Source organism: Schistocerca serialis, chromosome 8 (assembly GCF_023864345.2).
Source record: "Schistocerca serialis cubense isolate TAMUIC-IGC-003099 chromosome 8, iqSchSeri2.2, whole genome shotgun sequence".
Classification (NCBI taxonomy): domain Eukaryota; kingdom Metazoa; phylum Arthropoda; class Insecta; order Orthoptera; family Acrididae; genus Schistocerca; species Schistocerca serialis.
This window is the reverse complement of record NC_064645.1, coordinates 206,445,775-206,461,037: the sequence shown is the minus strand read 5'-3', so window position 1 is coordinate 206,461,037 and position 15,263 is coordinate 206,445,775. Positions and strand designations below refer to the sequence as shown.

Below are 15,263 nucleotides of genomic sequence, written 5' to 3'. Positions count from 1 at the left end.
TGCTACAGTGTGTTGGCCTGTAGCCTTTTGACTTACAAGGTTATTAATCAGAACTAAATGAATATATTAATTTTATATACACAAATGGAACTGTTGAAATATATTTAAATTTTATGATGAGTTCTTTAGTGTTACGAGTATAAAATAAAATGAAAAAAGGAAAGAAAAATTTTGGTGGCAGAGGGGTTCTAAGCCAGAGCAACGAATTGCAAGTCAGCGCAGTTAAGCACTCACCAACGGAGCTGTCTCTGGAACCATTCCGCAAAAACCGTTCATATTCTATGCTTGCACAAAACGTTACAATTTCAGAGCAAACAATGAGCTGGTACTGTGAGCTACATGACACTTGCAATGCCAGATGGGATGACATCAAATCGGAGCATGTGCAGACGAAACCAGACACTTGCGTTCTTTCTCTGAACTGATTGTAGTGTAGGGGACCATAATTTCAGCATTTGACTCTGGTTTCTAGTTAGCGCAGAGAGAACGCTAAAAATATGTTTTCGTCCATTTTATTTGCGTTCGAACATGCATTCGAATAGAAATGGTGTAATTTTAGTGCGATTTCAGGCTCGCATTCGAATAGAAATGTCACAATTTTATTGCGATATTTACAAAGGTAGGTTATGGAGGAAAACAGATGTAATACCTGACGTGTCTAAGGGGGTGTTACAAGCCCCCTGCTCTTTGTGAACTACATAAAGGATTTAGGAGCAATCTGAGCAACCCTATTAGATTGTCTACAGATGATGCTGTCATTTACTGTCTTGTTAAGTAATCAGCCCTTCCCCCCTCCCCCCCTCCACCCAGGTATCATGGACCCTGGCGTTGGTGGGGAGGCTTGGGTGCCTCATCAATACAGATGGCCGTACCGTAGGTGCAACCACAGTGGAGGGGTATCTGTTGAGAGGCCAGACAAACGTGTGGTTTCTGAAGAGGGACAGCAGCCTTTCAGTAGTTGCAGCGGTAACAGCCTGGATTATTGACTGATCTGGCCTTGTAACATCAACCACAATGGCTTTGCTGTGCTGGTACTGTGAACGGCTGATAGCGAGGGGAAACTACAGGCGTAATTTTTCCCGAGAGCATACACCTCTGCTGCATGGTTAAATGATGATGGCGTCCTCTTGGGTAAAATATTCTGTAGGTGAAACAGTCCTCCATTCAGATCTCCGGGATCCCTTAATCGGGCAGGAAGGTTAGAAAATTTAAAAAGGGAAATGTATAGGCCAAAGTTAGATACAGTGAGAATCAGTGAAGTTCAGTGGCAGGAGGAACACGGCTTCTGGTCAGGTGAATACAGGACTATAAATACAAAATCAAATAGGAGTAATGTAGGAGAAGGTTTAATAACGAGTAAAAAAATAGGAACACAGATAAGCTACCGTGAACAGCACAGTGAACGCATTCTTGCAGCCAAGACAGACACAAAGCCCACACCCACCACAGTATAATAAGTTTATATGCCAACTAGCTCCGCAGGTAAGGAGACTGAGTAAATGTATGATGAGATAAAAGAAATTATTCAGATAGTATAGGGAGACGAAAATTTAATAGTCATGGGGAACTGGAATTCGATAGCAGGAAAAGGAAGTAACAGGTGAATTATGGATTGGGGGAAAGGAATGAAAGAGGAAGCCACCTGGTAGCAATTTGCGCAGAGCATAATTTAATCATAGGTAGCACATGGTTTAAGAATCATGAGAGGAGGTTGTATACGTGGAAGAGACCTGGAGACACCACAAGGTTTCAGATTGATAATATAATGGTCAGACATAAATTTAGGAACCAAATTTTAAATTGTGTGGCATGTCCAGGGGCAGATAAGGACTCTGACAAAAATTTATTGGTTAAGAAGTGCAGATGAAAACTGAAGAAACTACAAAAAGGCAGGAATTTAAGGAGATGGGACCTGAGTAAACTGAAAGAACCAGAGGTTGTAGAGGGTTTCAGAGGGAGCATTAGGGAACGATTGACAGGAACAGGGGAAAGGAACACAGTAGAAGAAGAATGCCTAACTTTGAGAGATGAAATAGTGAAGGCAGCAGAGGATCAAGTAGGTAAAAAGATGAGGGTTAGTAGAAATCCTTGGGTAACAGAAGAGATACTGAATTTAATCGATGGAAGGAGAAAATATAAAAATGCAATAAATGAAGCAGGCGAAAGGGAATACAAATGTCTGAAAAATGAGATCGACAGGAAGTGCAAAATGGCTAAGTAGGAATGGCTAGAGTACAAATGTAATGATGTAGAAGCATATATCACTTGGAGATAAGAGAGATACTGCCTACAAGAAAATTTAAGGAGACCTTTGGAGAAAAGAGGACCACCTGTATGAAATTCAAGAGCTCTGATGGAAAACCAATCCTAAGCAAAGAAGGGAAAGCAGAAAGTATGTAGAGGGACTATACATGGGAGATGTAATTGAGGGCAATATTATGGAAATGGAAGAGGTCATAGAGAAAGATGAGAAGGGAAAAATGATGCTGCGTGAAGAATTTGCCAAAACACTGAAAGACTTAACTCGAAACAAGTCCCTGGGAGTAGATGACATTCCGTTAGAGGTACTGATAGCCTTGGGAAAACCAGCCATGACCAATCTCTTCCATATGGAGAGCACGATTTTGTGAGAAAGGCGAAATAGCCTCAAACTTCAAGAAGAATATAATAATTCCAATTCTGAAGAAAGCAGGTGGAGACAGGTGTGAAAATTACCGAACTATCAGTTTATAAGTCACGGCTGTGAAATACCAACATGAATGCTTCACAGAAGAATGGAAAAACTTGTAGAAGCTGACCTCGGGAGGGATCGGTTTGGATTCCGTAGAAATATAGGAATGCGAGGCAATACTGAACGTACGACTTGTCATAGAAGATGGGTTAAGGAAAGACAAAGCTACGTTTATTGCAGTTGTAGACTTAGAGGAAGCTTTTGACAATGTTGACTGGAACACTCTCTTTCAAATTCTAAAGGTTGCAGGGGTAAAATACAGGGAGCGAAAGGCTATTTTCAATTTGTGTGGAAACCGGATGGCAGCTACAACAGTCGAGGGGCGCGAAAGGGAAGCGGTGGTTGAGAAGGGAGTGAGCCTATCCCGATGTTATTCAATCTGTATACTGAGCCAGCAGTAAAGGATGCAAAAGAAAAATTTGGAACAGGAATTAAAGTCCAGGGAGAAGAAATAAAAACTTCGAGGATTGTCGATGACATTGTAATTCAGGCAGAGGCGGCAAAGGACTTGAAAGAGCAGTTGAATGAAATGGATAGTATCTTGGAAGGAGGATATAAGATGAACACCAACAAAAGCAAAACGAGGATAATGGAAAGTTGTTAAATTAAATCATGCGATGCTGAGGGATTTAGATTAGGAAAAGAGACACATTAAGAAGTAAATGTTTTGCTATTTCTGATGAAAGTCGAAGTAGGGAGGATATAAAATGTAGACTGGTAATGGCAAGAAAAGCGTTTCTGAAGAAGAGAAATTTGTTAACTTCGAATATAGATTTAAGTGTCAGAAAGTTCTTTCCTGAAGCATTTGTATGGAGTGTAGCTATGCATGGAGGTGAAACATGGACGATAAATAGTTTAGACAAGAAGAGAATTGAAGCTTTTCAAATGCATACTTATACGGATATGGTGTCTGTAGTGTGTGGACATACAAGATGAGAATGTATGTCAACGACCGTCGGTAGCTGAAGGTATTAATATATAATTCTAATTTCGTTCTAGACGGCTGCAAGTCATCAATGGTGTCTGTTCTTTCTGACATGTCCGAAAGAACAGACACCGGCCATACCGGCAATACCGGCCATGAACTTCCTCTTTTGTGCGGATGCACACATATTACCCGAACTCTTACGGGACTTGGTAAGAATGTATTCCACGAGTAATGGGTGTGTTGGGTAGGGACACTACGAATGTAGTGTGTGGAATTATGAGGTGAGAATGTGGGTCTCGCGGGAGGCGTGCGAGAGATAGTCTCTGCAGTCGCACTATCCTCTGTGCTCTCGGTGGCTCAGATGGATAGATCGTCTGCTATGTAAGCAGAAGATCCCGGGTTCGAGCCCCGGTCAAGGCACACATGTTCACCTGTCCCCGTTGATATATATCAACACCCGTCAGCAATTGGAAGTACTAATATATAATTCTAATTTCTTTTCAAATGTGGTGCTACAGAAGAATGCTGAACATTAGACTGGTGGATCACGTAACTAATCAGCAGGTACCGAAGCGAATTGAGGAGAAGAGAAGTTGGTGGTACAACCTGACTAAAAGAAGGGATCGGTTGGTAGGACACATTCTGAAGCATCAAGGGATCACCAGTTTAGTACTGGAGGGAACCATGGGGGGAAAATTGTGGAGGGAGACTAAGAGATGAATACACTAAGCAGATTCAGAGGTATGTAGGTTGCAGTAGTTACTCAGAGATGAAGGGGCTTGCACAGGATAGTGTAGCGTAGAGAGCTGTATCAGACCAGTCTTTGGAGTGAAGACCACAACAACAACAAAGTAATCAGATGATCAAAACCAATTGCAAAACGATTTAGACAAGATGTCTGTATGGTGCAAAAAGTGGAATTGACTCTAAATTGTGAAAAGAGCGAAGTCATGCACACGACTACTTACAGGAATCCTCTAAAATTCCGTTACACAAGAAATCTCACAAATCTAAAGGCTGTGAACTGAACTAAGTACTTAGGTATCAATCTTAAATAACATAAGTTGAAATCATCACATAAGTAATGTTGTAGGGAAAGCGAAACAGAACTATGATTTATTGGCAGAACACTGAGAAAATGCAACCGATCTACTAAGGAGACTGCGTGCACTACGCTTCTTCATCCTCTTCTGGAGTACTGCTGTGCAATGTGAGATTTGCATCAGATATGATTGACATAGGACATCGAAAAAGTCCAGAGAAGGTCAGTTTATTTTTATTATCGCTGAAGACGGCAGAGAGTGCCACGGATATGATAAGCGAGTTGGGGTGACAATCATTAAAACATAGGCGTTTTTCGTTGTAGTGAGGTGTTTTGACAAAATTTCAAACGCCATCTTTTTCCTCCGGGCGGCAACCATCTGCATTAAATTATAATAAAACAAGAGTAATCAGAGCTCTCAGGGAAAGATTTAAGTTTTTGTTTTACTGGTGCGCTTGTGGGAGTGGAGTAGTAGAAAAATAGCTTGAAAGTATTTCGATGAACCCCCTAAACGTCTTGCGACTGGGGCCTCCCGTCGGATAGACCGTTCGCCGGGTGCAATTCTTTCGATTTGACGCCACTTCGGCGACTTGTGCGTCCACGGGGATGAAGTGATGATAATTAAGACAACACAATACCCAGTCCCTGAGCGGAGAAAGTCTCCGATCTAGCCGGGAATCGAACCCTGGCACTTAGGATTGACATTCTGTCGCGCTGACCACTCAACTACCGGGGGCGGACGATGAACCCCCTGGCAGGCACTTCATTGTGAATTGCAGAGTAATCATGTAGATGTAGATATTAGTTGTTACAGGAGACCCTGTGCAGAATGAATGATGTAACATACATGTGGCATTCAGATAAGCGATGATATTCCACAACCAGAAAGTGTAAAACGAAACACACTTTTATGTTTGATGACGTTGCTGTGGAAAATAAGGATCAAACAAGTAAATATTTCTATTTTTGTCATCTTATGGGGATTGAGTCAAGTATACTAAAGGATATCAACGTAGTTAGTAAGAGATAATGCAAACTTTATATTACAGATTTCCAATAAGATAGTATAAATATAAACATACATACATAAAAAAGTTTTGCATCACCTCGATTCCGAGAGTTCCGGAACCTGTCCAGAAAATCGGAATAGAGATCAAGATTAACAACATTTACGCCCTTTTTATTACTCACGAAAACCACACATTGCATGTTGTACCACCAATACAGCGAGACCTTCAGAGGTGGTGGTCCAAACTGTTGTACACACCGGTACCTCTGATACCCAGTAGCACGTCCTCTTGCATTGATGCATGCCTGTATTAGTCGTGGCATACTATCCACAAGTTCATTAACGCAGATAGTCCCACTCCTCAACGGCGATTCGGTGTGGATCCCTCAGAGTGGCTAGTGGGTCACGTCGTCCATAAACAGCCCTTTTCAATCTATCCCAGGTATGTTTGATAGGGTTCGTGTCTGGACAACGTGCTGGTCACTTCTAGTCGAGAGATGTCGTTATCCTGAAGTAAGACATTTACAAGATGTTCACGATGGGAGCGCGAATTGTCGTATATGAAGACGAATGCCTCGCGAATGTGCTGCCGATATGGTTGCACTATGGCATTCACGTATCGTACAGCGGCGTACGTCGACCCACGTAATGCCATCCCAAAACAGCTGGGAACCTCCACCTTGGTGCACTCGCTGGACCGTGTGTCTAAGGCGTTCAGCCTGACCAGGTTGCCTCCAAACACGTCTCCGACGATTGTTTGATTGAAGGCATATGCGACACTCATCGTTGAAGAGCAAGTGATGCCAATCCTGAGCGGTCCATTCGGCATGTTGTTGGGTCCATCTGTACCGCGCTGCATGGTGTCGTGGTTGCAAAGATGGACATCAGCATGGACGTTGGGAGTGAAGTTGCGCATCACGCAGCCTATTGCGCACAGATTGAGTCGTAACATGGCGTTCTGTGGCCGCACGAAAAGCATTATTCAACATGGTAGCGTTGCTGTCAGGGTTCCTCCGAGTCATAATCTGCAGGTAGCGGTCATCCACTGCAGTAGTAGTCCTTGGGCGGCCTGAGCGAGGCATGTCATCGTCAGTTTCTGTCTATCTGTATCTGCTCCATGTCTGAACAACATCGCTCTGGTTCACTCCGAGACGCCTCAACTCTTCCCTTGTTGAGAGCCCTTCCTGGCTCTGAGTAGCAATGCGGACGTGATGGAACCGCGGTATTGACCGTCTAGGAATGGTTGAACTACAGACAATACGATCCGTGTACCTCCTTCCTGGTGGAATGACTGGAACTATCGGCTGTCGGACCCCCTCCGTCTAATAGGCGCTGCTCATGCATGGTTGTTTACATCTTTGGGTGGGTTTAGTGACGTCTCTGAACAGTCAAAGGGACTGTGTCTCTGATACAATATCCACAGTCAACGTCTATCTTCAGGAGTTCTGGGAACTGGGGTGATGCAAAACTTTTTTTTGATATGTGTATTTATCAAACACATACGGGTACTGACATGACATTCAATGGATTTATGATCATATGCAGCGATAGCTGGAATTGCAAACAGTATGGCTTTCTCGCTATCGATAAAAGAAGAAGTTGAATTATGAGTAATACAGATCAAACTTCCAGGAGTTTCTTTTTAAAACTAGTGTACCAATACGTAACTTTCTCAGTATACTGCGACCCATAGACAAATTTGCGCGCATGTCATGCATTCATCGCAAGAGGATAATTCACAGACAAAACATCTGTTAATACGTTGATACGAAAATTGAAGCAACCGATGAAAGTCTCAACACAAAGTTAATGGAATTGGATAGTCTTACTATGTCAGCAGCTATAAAGGGTTAGATGTTTCAATCTAGGGTGAAGCAGCTGAATCAGAAGCCAAAGAAACAATTGAAGCAGTCAACGGATATCTCAGTGCAAGTTAATGGAATCGGACAGGTTTGTCAAGGGAATAGCTATGCAAGTTGAGTTGTATGAATTGCTGATGAAGGATATGAATGAATGAATCCATCGACATAGAGCTGAAATAGAAATAAGGAACAACTCAACCCTAGTTAAAGAGTATATAAATTGTGTATTATTTCAAAGCCTGTTTAGTATGCAACAGCATATCAACAAAACGCAGAATTATTGAGGCTCAGAAAGCTATTCAGAGGAAATTAGGACTGCAAAAATTATAACAACTGGAATGAGATATTTCTCTATCAGAAACATTTAAGCCAATTGTTGAAAGTCTTCAACAGCTGCTGCACACAGCTAGTAACACAGATGGAGGTAGAGGAGGAGAAGGGGAAGAAAGATATACTATTACCACTTACATTAATCATCACAATGAACAGTGAGATAGATGGAATAAATAGGGGATCAGCAGGAATCAACTTACTGTATATGCTGATAAGCAGCCTATAAGTTTAATCAAGACTGCGAAACATGCTGGAATAAAGAATTTGAAAGAAACCTGGATTAGTAGATCTAACATTCTTAAAAACTTCAACACTCCAAAGCAGATAGAAATGTGTGTTGAAATATTATGTAAACTAATGCACATAGGAAAGACAACATCCCAGATGCAGAAATGAAAAGCCCTAACAGTTGGTAATTTCAAAATATTATTCAACCTGCATTACCTTGTACACATAATGCTGGAAAAGGTATCGACATACAGCACAACAAAATGTACATTCTATCTCTGTAATATCCACACATATTGTAAAAATGAGTGTATGTATGTGTCTGTGTTCCACATATCTTCCTACACCACTGGACCGATTTCAACAAAATTTGGTATAATATCCCTTAGTGTCAGGCAACAATTGCTGTGGGGGTAAGACCCACCTATCTTTCATAGTTCAGGATATATGACATCATAAACAATGCGATGTATGGGAAACAGCTGCATCATGCATGACGTAAAAATTTATTACTCCTGTGCTAGTAACTCGCAGTAACTTTCTCAGACAGTATCCACGTATTTCGCTAAATGCACGTAGAAAATTATATCATGGTACCATACATGATCCAGCATATATGACGTCATAAACTTTGAGATGCGTGAAGAACTGCTGCATTATGCATGACATGTAAATTTTATTACTTCTTTGCCACAGTCTCTAATCGCAACACATTTTTCAGATAGAATCCACACATACGCTGAATGGACCTACAAAATTATATCATTGTGTGACACATAGATCAGGAGATACGATGCCTGTCAGAACTTTTGACAGCTTTCAACTGTGAAGCGCAAACGGCTGTAGGCGAAAACAGTGGCCATCTATAGAGCTACGAAGAGGCATTGCCATAGAGATGTTTACAAAGTCACTTTTCACACACGCAAAGCAGCATTGCCCAGCATCAGGAACTGTCTGGTATCATCTGACGCCAAGTCTACTGCATAATTTCAAAGGCGTTTTCACGAACACATAAACATTACATTTTTTCGGTATTACACAACAAACATCGTTCATTTTTTGTTTTCGTTTCCACAAAAAACTGGCAAAATGAACATCCGGGAAATGCCAGGTTTGTCAGCTGGTATGTATACTGACGGGAAAAATACCAACATCAAGAAATAATTAATGTGGTGTAATGATATTTCGGGAATACCTTTGTCTAGGTTACATACACTACTGGCCATTAAAATTGCTACACCACGAAGATGACATGCTAGAGAAGCGAAATGTAACCGACAGGAAGAAGATGCTGTGATATGCAAATGAGTAGCTTTTCAGAGCATTCACACAAGGTTGGCGCCGGTGGCGGCACCTACAACGTGCTGACATGAGGAAAGTTTTCAACCGATTTCCCATACACAAACAGCAGTTGAACGGCGTTGCCTGGTGAAAAGTTGTTGTGATGCCTCGTGTAAGGAGGATAAATGCGTACCATCATGTTTCCGACTTTGATAAAGGTCGGATTGTAACCTATCGCGATTGCGGTTTATCGTATCGCAACATTGCTGCTCGCGTTGGTCGAGATCCAATGACTGTTAGCAGAATATGGAATCGGTGGGTTCAGGAGGGTAATACGGAACGCCGTGCTGGATCCCAACGGCATCGTATCACTAGCAGTCGAGATGACAGGCATCTTATCCGCATGGCTGTAACGGATCGTGCAGCCACGCCTCGATCCCTGAGTCAATAGATGGGGACGTTTGCAAGACAACAACCATCTGCACGAATAGTTCGACGACGTTTGCAGCAGCGTGGACAATCAGCTCGGAGACCATGGCTGCGGTTACCCTTGACGCTGCATCACAGACAGGAGCGCCTGCGATGGTGTACTCAACGACGAACCTGGATGCACGAATGGTAAAACGTCATTTTTTCCGAAGAATCCAGGTTCTGTTTACAGTATCATGATGGTCGCATCCGTGTTTGGCGACATCGCGGTGAACGCACATTGGAAACGTGTATCGTCATCGCCATACTGGCGTATCACCCGGCGTGATGGTGTGGGGTGCCATTGGTTACACGTCTCGGTTATCTCTTGTTCGCATTGACGGCACTTTGAACAGTAGACGTTACATTTCAGATGTGCTACCACCCGTGGCGCTACCCTTCATTCGATCCCACGAAACCCTACATTTCAGCAGGATAATGCACGACCGCATGTTGCAGGTCCTGTACGGGCCTTTCTGGATACAGAAAATGTTCGACTGCTGTCCTGGCCAGCACATTCTCCAGATTTCTCACCAATTCAGAACGTCTGGTCAAAGGTTGCCTAGCAACTGGCTCGTCACAATACGCCAGTCACTACTCTTGATGAACTGTGGTATCGTGTTGAAGCTGTATGGGCAACTGTACCCGTAAAGCCATCCAATCTCTGTGTGACTCAATGCCCAGGCGTATCAAGGCCGTTATTACGGCCAGAGGTGGTTGTTCTGGATACTGATTTCTCAGGATCTATGCGCCCAAGTTGCGTGAAAATGTAATCACATGTCAGTTCTAGTATAATATATTTGTCCAATGAATACCTGTTTATCATCTGCATTTCTTCTTGGTTTAGCAATTTTAATGGCCAGTAGCGTATATATGTGATCAATGTTGCAAGATCATAGGTTTAAGTTAAGTGTGAGAAAAGCCATTGCAGTTGCGAAATGATAGTACGTTAATACCCGGTGTAACCACCAAAATGTTGAATGCAAGCATGCAGATGTGCTTGCAGTGTGTCAGATATGAGTACGTGGGACGGAGTTCCATGCCACTTGCACTTGGTCACTCAGTACAGGGACAGTTAATGCTGGTTGTGGATGACAGAGCTGTTATCCATTTATGCCCCAGATGTGCTTGATTGGAGACACATCTGGTGATTGAGCAGGCTAAGGCAACATGTCGACCCTCTGTAGAGCATGTTCGGTTACAACAACGGCATGTGGGCGAGCGTCATCCTTCTGGAAATAACCTCCTACACTGCTGTTCATGAACGGCAGCGCAACAGGTTGAGTCATCAGACTGACGTACAGACTTGCATTCAGGGTGCATGGGATGATAACGAGAGTTCTCCTGCTGCCATACGAAATCGAATACCAGACCATAACCCCAGGTGTAGGTCCTGCGTGTCTAGGCAGTGGACAGGTTGGTCGCAGGCACTTACCTGCCTTCCTCCTAACCAATAAATGACCGTCACTAGCGCTGAGACAAAACCGACTTTCACCAAAAAACACAACAGACACCTCTCCACTGTTCAATGAGCTCTCACTTGACACCCATAAAGTCGCAAATGGTGGTGGTTTGGGTCAGTGGAACGCACGCTATGGGTCATCTGGCTCGGTGATCTCGAAGAAGTAACTGATTTGAAACAGTTCGTTGTGTCACTATGATGCCAACTGCTGCTCGAATTGCTGCTGCAGACACAGTACGATGTGCCACAGACATATATCAAACACAATTGTCTTCCCTCTCGGAGGTATCATGCGGCCATCCAGAGCTCAGTCTTCTTGAGACTGTGCCTTTCTGTGACCACCATTGCCGGCAGTCATGTACAATGGTTACATTTCTGTCAAGTCTTTTTGCAATATTGCGGAAGGGACATCCAGCTCCTTGTAGTCATATAACACGCGATTTTTCACACTCACTGAGCTGTTTATTTATTTCTTTATCGTATCCACGACATCACCATTTTACAAAAAAATTATATTACAATGCAAGAGAAGCAGTTATAATACAATAATACATGGTTATAAGGTAAATTAACTACAATAATATAGAAAAGTATGTAACATACACTCCTGGAAATTGAAGTAAGAATACCGTGAATTCATTGTCCCAGGAAGAGGAAACTTTATTGACACATTCCTGGGGTCAGATACATCACATGATCACACTGACGGAACCACAGGCACATAGACACAGGCAACAGAGCATGCACAATGTCGGCACTAGTACAGTGTATATCCACCTTTCGCAGCAATGCAGGCTACTATTCTCCCATGGAGACGATCGTAGAGATGCTGGATGTAGTCCTGTGGAACGGCTTGCCATGCCATTTCCTCCTGGCGCCTCAGTTGGACCAGCGTTCGTGCTGGACGTGCAGACCGCGTGAGACGACGCTTCATCCAGTCCCAAACATGCTCAATGGGGGACAGATCCGGAGATCTTGCTGGCCAGGGTAGTTGACTTACACCTTCTAGAGCACGTTGGGTGGCACGGGATACATGTGGACGTGCATTGTCCTGTTGGAACAGCAAGTTCCCTTGCCGGTCTAGGAATGGTAGAACGATGGGTTAGATGACGGTTTGGATGTACCGTGCACTATTCAGTGTCCCCTCGACGATCACCAGTGGTGTACGGCCAGTGTAGGAGATCGCTCCCCACACCATGATGCCGGGTGTTGGCCCTGTGTGCCTCGGTCGTATGCAGTCCTGATTGTGGCGCTCACCTGTACGGCGCCAAACACGCATACGACCATCATTGGCACCAAGGCAGAAGCGACTCTCATCGCTGAAGACGACACGTCTCCATTCGTCCCTCCATTCACGCCTGTCGCGACACCACTGGAGGCGGGCTGCACGATGTTGGGGCGTGAGCGGAAGACGGCCTAACGGTGTGCGGGACCGTAGCCCAGCTTCATGGAGACGGTTGCGAATGGTCCTCGCCGATACCCCAGGAGCAACAGTGTCCCTAATTTGCTGGGAAGTGGCGGTGCGGTCCCCTACGGCACTGCGTAGGATCCTACGGTCTTGGCGTGCATCCGTGCGTCGCTGCGGTCCGGTCCCAGGTCGACGGGCACGTGCACTTTCCGCCGACCACTGGCGACAACATCGATGTACTGTGGAGACCTCACGCCCCACGTGTTGAGCAATTCGGCGGTACGTCCACCCGGCCTCCCGCATTCCCACTATACGCCCTCGCTCAAAGTCCGTCAACTGCACATACGGTTCACGTCCACGCTGTCGCGGCATGCTACCAGTGTTAAAGACTGCGATGGAGCTCCGTATGCCACGGCAAACTGGCTGACACTGACGGCGGCGGTGCACAAATGCTGCGCAGCTAGCGCCATTCGACGGCCAACACCGCGGTTCCTGGTGTGTCCGCTGTGCCGTGCGTGTGATCATTGCTTGTACAGCCCTCTCGCAGTGTCCGGAGCAAGTATGGTGGGTCTGACACACCAGTGTCAATGTGTTCTTTTTTCCATTTCCAGGAGTGTATAATGATAAGCGCTAAGGATGCGAAACAGAGCGATTTTCATATCCCACGTGAAGCCCAATACACTGCAGCTTAAATAGCCTTGTCATTTGCTTCAAATAGGTCTTGAGTCGATCACGGGTTGTTTAGTTTCCTGCAGGCCAGTAGGTGTTGTGGATCTTGCTGTTCTCCACACTCGCACGGCTCGTCTGCATTAATGTAGCCCCATTTTTCCAAGTTTGCTCTGCATCTTGATACGCCTGTTCGTAGTCTATTCAGGGCTTTACAGGTCGTATATGGGAGTTCAGAGCCAGCTGTGGGTTCTTCCCTGGGGCTATTCCCTGGTCTTCCTGGGTCCACATTGTACCACAGCTCTTCTCGTCGTGCCCTAGGTGATAAAAGAGTTGCTTCAGTTGTTCGTAGGAAACTCTTCCTTGATTTAAGTCGGCGAGGATGAAGATTGTAACCGAACATTGGATGCCTGGGATCTGTCTCCTGTTTATGTTTCTCGATTTCCGCGGCAGTCCTTCTTCTGATGTCTGGCGGGGCTATGCCCGTGAGGTGGTACAGCTGCTTTGTGGGAGTTGGGCGGAGTCATCCTGTCACGATGCGTCCAGTCTCATTCAATGCTATATTTACTTGTTCAGCGTGGGTGGAATTTTGCCAAACGGGTGCCGAGTACTCCGCAGTGGAGAACCATAAATCTAAAGCTGACGTGCGGAGAACTGTAGGTTGCGCTCCCCATCTGCAATTTGTTAGCTTGCGGATGATGATGTTCCTGGCACTCACTTTCATCTTTGTGGCCAAACAGTGTTCCTTGTAGGTGAGAGCACGGTCATGTTTAATCCCAAGATATTTTGGTGTGTCGCAGTGAGATAGATGTTGTCCCTTCCAGCTTATATTGAGTTTCCTCCTTGCTTCCTTATTACGTACTGAGCTGTTGATTATCGTATATTAATCGTCTTAAAGTCATTTTTGACTAACATCAACTCACTGCACTAACTAAAGCTCATGACCGTTACAGCATGTATCTAAAACAAACCTGATCTGCGTCCTCTTGGTGGCACTACTAGCAACACTCTTACGTAAATAATGCGAAATTTGAATAGATCTCACCGTTCAGATGTGGAAACACACCTAACAACTCGCACAACTCCTTCTCGGTGATGATTTTTTTTCCATCGGTGTATATGAATTATGATTATACCAATGAAATAATAGTCAACGGTCTTGCCGCAGTGGATACACCGGTTCCCGTCAGATCACCGAAGTTAAGCGCTGTCGGGCGTGGCCGACACTTGGATGGGTGACCGTCCGGGCGGCCATGCGCTGTTGCCATTTTTCGGGGTGCACTCAAGCCTCGTGATGCCAACTGAGGAGCTACTCGACCGAATAGTAGCGGCTCCGGTCAAAGAAAACCATCACAACGAGCGGGAGTGCGGTGTGGTGACCACACACTCCTCTTATCCTCTTCCTCACCTGAGGGTGACACGGTGGTCGGATGGTCCCGATTTGCCGCTTGTGGCCTGAAGACAGAGTGCTGAGTGCAATGAAATAATGGAACGATTACCACTGCTCATGGCACAGTCATCACTGGGAATGTGGCTTACATGAACAAATCATTTCAGAGCTTCAATAAAAAGGCATCATTGAACAATTATGGAGATACCAGTTTGAGAACTCCACAAACCAGCGCTCAAAACATTCTTGTGCAGATACATTATAATTCAAGGTTTGGATGATTTATGGTAGGCAGATCTTGTCGACATGAGACAATATTCATGAGCAAATAAAGTTTTCAAATGTATTTTAATGGTCATTGATTTGCACTCTAAATTTTCTGGGCGTTATCTGCAAAAACAGAGACTGTGAAGGATGTTGATGGGTGTTTGAACAACTGTTGCAGACAGGGATGA

General features: G+C 44.5%; 1 pseudogene; it reads left to right on the top strand.

Moving 5' to 3' along the window:
- The first annotated feature begins 14,567 nt into the window (after nt 1-14,567).
- LOC126417194 (5S ribosomal RNA) lies at nt 14,568-14,685 on the top strand (annotated as a pseudogene).
- Nucleotides 14,686-15,263: the final 578 nt, after the last annotated feature.